Below are 6590 nucleotides of genomic sequence, written 5' to 3' on the forward strand. Positions count from 1 at the left end.
CACTTGCAGGCAACTCCTTTGGGAACCTAAGTGACGCAAATCAGGCACAACCCCGGTGAGCATCTGCCTGCTGGGAGCTCAGTGAGGGTGCCCCAAAGGACCCTTGGGAAACACCAAGGAGATCAGCCTGCTGCTGGTGGGAGTGTAAACTGGCTTGGCTTCTGGGAGAGCAGAAACTAATAAAACACAAATGCCCAGAGCTCACGGCCCTGTGTGTCATTTCTAGGGAGGTGCGTTGGAGTTAAACTCCCACTTGCACAGGGGGAGACCGGAATTGTAATGCTTGCTGTGACATTGTAATAACAAAAAATAGACCTTACTGAATGCTCACTGTGACATAATAAAATGGGACTTACAGAAATATCCAATAGGGAAATGTGTAAGTAAAATATGTTCTATCTATATTACGCTATAGTATAGCATATGAAAGGAATAAAGTTCATCTATGTCACAAGAGTAGTAGATCCCAAAAGGATGATGTAGAGAAGTGAGTTCAAAAAAGACATGAAAAGTAGCTTTATATAATCTAATAATCCAGAATTTAATTTTATATAGAGAAATTATATATAACTGTATATGTATTTTTTAAAATTTATCTTTAGAGGGGAAGGGAAGGAGAGAGGGATAGAAACATCAATGTATGGTTGCCTCTTGTGTGTCCCCTGCTGGGAACTGGCCTGCAACCCAGGCATGTGCCCTGACTGGGAATCGAACTGTGGGTGCTTGGTTCCCAGGCCCGCGCTCAATCTACTGAGCTACACCAGCCAGGGCTGTATATGTATTTTTTACAAACACATGAAACCTTGTTATTTCTTGGGTCTATATGTAAATTTGGACAAGTTGCCTGCAAGCATAGACACTGGATTCTGATGGCCATTGCTTCCACCAATGGCGGGAAGGAGGATGATGGAACCAGGCTGAGAGGGCAAAGAAGACCTGAGCTGCCGTGTTGTAGTGTTTTTAAGGCCATGGAAGCAAATGTGACAATCCATTAAGCATTGTGTAATTCTGGGTGGTGACAACGCCAGTGCTTATACCTTCAGTATTTAAAAAGTATTTCCACCAAAATACCAGGGGGAAATATTTCAGACCAAGAATAATAGCTGTTCTCACACCCAGCCTTCTGGGTGGTTTGTTCCTTAGCTGCGGGTGTCTTTAACTGGCCCAGTCCTACAGCTTCTAAAGATCATCATCTTAAGGACCACAGTGAAAAACAGAAAAATGCACTCAAACTGGCAGACAGAATGCTTTCCCAGTACAACTGCCCGAGCTCTTCCGACTGCTGAAGGTTTAGTTCACAGAGGCGCTTGCTCATCTTTGCTGTCCAACATGGACTGAAAACCCATGCTTAACCTATAGTTCGAAATACTGCCACCAAGCACACAAAGAAATGTGTGCAGAAGTACAAAAAAAGTTGCAAAAATAGCATAGGGGATTTCAGCATTCATTACTGCTAATGTCCCCAATTCTTGACATTGCTTACTTTATCATCGGCTTTAGCATTCTCTCCTTGTCTCCTGTCTCTCTATATACATTTACACATATAATATAAATTTACATGATATGTATATATATATATGATTTCTAAATACATCATATATAGTTTTCCCCTCCGAAGTGTTTGAGAGTAACTGCAAACGGGGTGCCCCTCAGTGTGTCGTTCTTAAACCTGAGGACATTCTGTTACGTAACCGCTGTACACATCGGAATCAGGAAGTCCACGTGGTTGTATCACAGGAGCTAATCTATTGACTTCACCACTTGTCTCCCTCTTCTCCTTTATCTGGTGTGGGATCCACCCAGTTTTCACTTGGTTCCTTTGACTCTCCCGGCGCCGCAGGCACTTTCAATCCTGAATAGCACCTTTGCCTTTGTAGTTCATGACCTTGCCACTTTTGCTGCGCATTCGGTGGACCAGCTCTGTTGGAGAACGTCCGTCCCAGTTTGGACTTGTCTGATACTTGCTCAGGATGAGATTCTGGCTGTGCAGCTGCGGGGTTGGGACAGCACAGAAGTGGTGTCCTGTGTCTCTCAGCCTCTTATCAGGAGGCGCAGAGGTGTCTTCGTAAAACCAACCTCCCCTCTGCAGCTCTGCAATGGTCACGTGTCACTTAGACACAGGAACTCCATGGCCACTCGGGTCCTACATGAGCTTGCTTGTGCCTGCTTTCCTGCCCTGCTCAGGCCTGTCACTCTGCTGTAGCCACACAAGCCTTTATGATGCTTTCCTTGGCCAAGTTTGTTCCTGCCACAGGCCCTTTCACTTACTGGTCTCTCTGCCTAAACGGCATTTTGCTCCACATCCTCGCCTGACTGGCTCCATCTCACCCTGCTGGTCTCAGCGCAAAAGTCACCTTCTCAGGTGGACATACCCTGACCACCTTTTGGGACAAGCCAGCCATTGCCATGTCAGCCCCTGTTTCATTTTCTCCGAGGCTCTCACTGCTCACTGAAAATATCTTCTTAATCACTTACTGGCTTGCTTTTTTATCTTTTCCTCATTAGAATAAACAAAGTACATTGTCCGGCCTGGTATTCAAGGTATCTAGCACAGCACCTGGCATGTAAGCTGCTCAGTTGGTATTTGTTGAATTGTCCAGTGAATTATTCTTAACCCCAGCTGAATACAGAGAGTAATCGGAAAGCAGCATTGTATTCTAATAATAGTAATAATAATAGTGGTTTAAATATACACACTTCTTAGAATTTTAATGATGTTATCTCATGTTGGAGACTAATATTGAGCAAATTGTCCCTTTACCAAATACAGGGCTAAGCTTTTCTATTAGTGTCTTTGCCCTAACTTTGTTGAGTTTGCAAACCAATAAGGGAACTGTTCCTGAGGATTTCATTGTCTGATTCATTCATCAGTCTAGCTGGTGATGTTGGTAACTTATCAAAGGAGATACGTCCCTTATCTGACACTCAGTTTTCTACACAGGGAATATGTCCAGGCGGCGATCGCATGCCACTTTTTAGCGTTAGCATGGAAATCATTTTCATTAAAAGGATAGATGGAGAGATGTCATAAATTCATGCCGTGTAGTCTCTTTCATGTAAAGGTCTGTACTGTGCCAGGGATGCGGTCCAGCTGTCGGGGGTGTGGTTTGCCCTGTTCCGGAGAGGGTCACGCCACCCTCTCTGTCTGAACGAGGCACCGATATTTTAAAACGTGATGGTCTTGAAATAAGTCCACCAGTATCCCTGATGCTTCTCACTGCAAAAGGCTACTTCTCCCTCCTCAGGTGTGGGTTGAGTCAGTGACTCCTAACAACGGGAGCATTTCCGAATGGACAGCAGGATGGCTGAGAAGAAGTCGCGGAGGTTCTGCAGCTTCCGCCGCACTGTCTGTGATCGCTAACTGTGGACAAAGCCAGTGACCCTATTGTGGGGACAAGCACAGCCCCACGGACCAGTTCTTGTGATGTGGAACTGTGGCCCCCCTCAAAGAGCCACCTGAACTTGCCAGCCATCATTGGGCCTTGCTGGGAGCCACTCCTCCAGCTTCGGTCACGCCTCAAATGGCTGCAGCTCCAGCCTGTGTCGTACCTGCAGGTTCATGAGACCCGAGGCAGCACTTCCCAGGTAAGTCTCTCCTCATTTCCTGGCTTGCGGGAACTCTTTGAGATAATACTGCTTATTACCATTTCAAGCTATTCTCTTCTCATGTAATTGGCTATGCAGTAAAAGATAGCTAGTACAAAATATTAGGTGGTTTTGCATAAAAATCTAAATGTCCCGTTTCTTTAAAAAAATCAGGATTGGAAGGTATTGGGCCTGATTTTTTGCCTGGAGGTAAATAGCCACTGACCCTCCCCCTAACCCCCCCCCCATACACACACCAGATGAGGCCGTTAGACTCTGGCTTTGCCATTCCCCATTAAACCTCAGACAGGAATCCTAGTGTCCTTTGGCCCTGGTCACCTGACACAGCCTGCTCTGCTCACTCATCTGTCTGAGTTCTGAAATGTTTGAGCTCACAAGCTCTAGTTTACTGAGTCTAAGACACAGTGATGGAAAAATGCAGACTCCTTCATCCATTCAGGTAATATTTATCGAGCACCTACTATGTACCAGGTGCTCTCTAAGGACTGGGGCAGTGACGAAACAGACCTGGCCTCCCGGAGTTTTCATTCTAGAAGGGAGACACAGGAAACAGACCGGTAGGTGAGTGAAACATATGAGACAGCCCTGATTGCGAAGGTGAACAACGCAGCAGGTAAAGAAGATGCGGGATGTCAGAGGAAGGGGTGACAGCGGTGGAGTGGTGACCAGCAGGCCCTCCCTGACCCAGTGACATCTGAGCCCAGACCTGCTGAAGGGGAAGGAAGGAACCACACAGATAGTTGAAGGGAGCCCGACCGGCTAGTGCAAAGGCCCTGGGGCAGACCTGGCCTGGAGTTATTGGGACAACTTGCAAGGAGGCGTGTGGCCAGAGAGACAAGCTCCTGGAGGCCGGGAGGGGCTGGCATTCTGGCTGGGTGTCTGTGTAAACAAGTGCCCGAGGGTGAGCGCAGAGGGCCCCGGTGTTAAGGACAATGGTGGCTTCTTTTTAGCAGAAGGGACTTTAAAAGCAGACTCATGGCAGTTCGGGGTAGGACAGATGCTCTCTATGAAAGAAGCTTGCATTCTGTGTCCCATGTCACTGCAGGAGAGTCTGGTGTAAGAAAAGTGGATAGAAAATGTCACGAGGACACAAGAGCATATAATGAGACATAGCAGTACTTTCTGGAGGTTGGGAAAGGCCTCGGATGCTTCCTAGTATCTACGTATCTATCTTTAGATATCTACATATTTATATTTACCTCCAGATAAAGCAAGATAGATATAGACCTAGAATCCATATGATACATAATATAGTATCTGTGTAATATCTATGTCTACATAGGTAGAGTAGTTATATCTATATACAGATAGAAGTGTTTATATATGGACATATAGATACATACATGATTTTGAAAGTATATGTATAAAAATTCCAGTATATATTTTTGCAGGGTTTCAGAATTCAGGCATGTTTTCAATGCTTGCTTTTACTAAACTGGCTCTTATAAGACACAGTGCTCACCATCGCGACATAAACAGCACTCCTCATAAGGTAATTACAGGGTGCACTGGTTCACCGGGGCCACCACAGCAAAATACCACAAACTGGGTGCCCGAAAATAACAGAAGTTTGCTCTGTCACAGTTCCAAAGTTCCCAAATCAGGGTAGTGGCAGGGTGGTGAGGGCTCTGGGGAGGCTGCCCCAGGCGTTTGTCTCAGCCTCCGGTGCTACTGGGTGTGGACGCATGGCCGCAACGTCCTCTTCTGACAACAAACACCTTCTCCCTGCGTCCTCACGTGGCTGTCCCCCTGTGTGTGTCTGTGTCCGCACCTGCTTTTCTTAGAAGGACCCCACCCTACTGACCTCATCTTAACTTGGTTACCTGTACACACTTACACAAATTCACGGTCGGCTTTGTTAGGACAGCTGAGAGCTGGGTGCAAGCTGGATGTCAACCCCCACGGCTCGTCTCCCCAATCGGATGGAGGCTGGCGGTGCACGGGGCGGTGTGTCTTCCCACAGTACTGTCCACCTCGTCTGGTTGTCACCCCACTCTGACTCCCATGGTATTTGAACCTGCCACTACCTGGCAGTGGTAGGTGGTGACATGCTGGTGTTTTTTTGAGCTTTTTTCCACTAAAATGATGTGGGGTGCATATCCCTAACCTATATATTCGCATGCTGGGCTTTTATTATTATGGTATGTCAGATTCCTTAAGAGGAACTGTAGGTCGAAGGAATGTGTACGTCCTATTTCTGTTTTCCTGGAAGTTGGAGTCTTGCTTTTCCTGATTAGCGGGGATATGTGCATCTTTTCATTCCTGAGTACGCTGTCAACCCCTAAGTTGGAAGTGGCCTGATTGAGGCACATCAAGTCTTATTTCTTTTTTTCTGGGATAATATCAATGCTAAACTGAAAGTCGTGAGTTATATGCGCCAAGGATTTCATCCTGTTTTATTTTCATTCCCACAAACTAATACATTAAATCATTCTTTGAAAAATAAGCCAAAGGTATGTGTAGAGTTCAGAACAGTGGCTGCCACAGGTGTCCAAGGAGACTTTGCCTCTGTCACCTTCCCTGGCAAAGAGGCTTTGCCGCTGTGATTAACAGGGGACCTGCAGGTGCAGACGTCACCCAGGTGGGCCAGTCTGATCACACGGGTCCTTCAAAGTGGAGGACTGGCTGTGGTCTGTGGAGAAGATGTTCAGTGAAGAGGGGTCACTGCGATGCTGCTCGGTGGGCTTCGGAGACGAGGTAGGGGCCACGAGCCACGGAATGTGGGCGCGTCCAGGAGCTAGAGGAGGGAAGGAAACAAAGTGTTTCCTGGAGCCCCCAGAAAAGGCCGACTTTAGCCTGCTGAGATATCTGACCCCAGGACCGTAAGATAATACATTTGTGTTATTTTAAAGCACCAAGTTTGTGGTGATTTGTTACAACAGCCACAGGAGGCTAACTAATACATGAAGCTATTTCCAGATCGTGTGTTGGGCCCCATCTTTAAAAGGGCAGCTTACTTACCCTGGCCAGCTGGCTCAGTTGGT

This window comes from Artibeus jamaicensis, unplaced genomic scaffold (genome assembly GCF_021234435.1).
Source record: "Artibeus jamaicensis isolate MK-2021 breed Jamaican fruit bat unplaced genomic scaffold, CSHL_Jam_final contig_525, whole genome shotgun sequence".
Taxonomy (NCBI): Eukaryota; Metazoa; Chordata; class Mammalia; order Chiroptera; family Phyllostomidae; genus Artibeus; species Artibeus jamaicensis.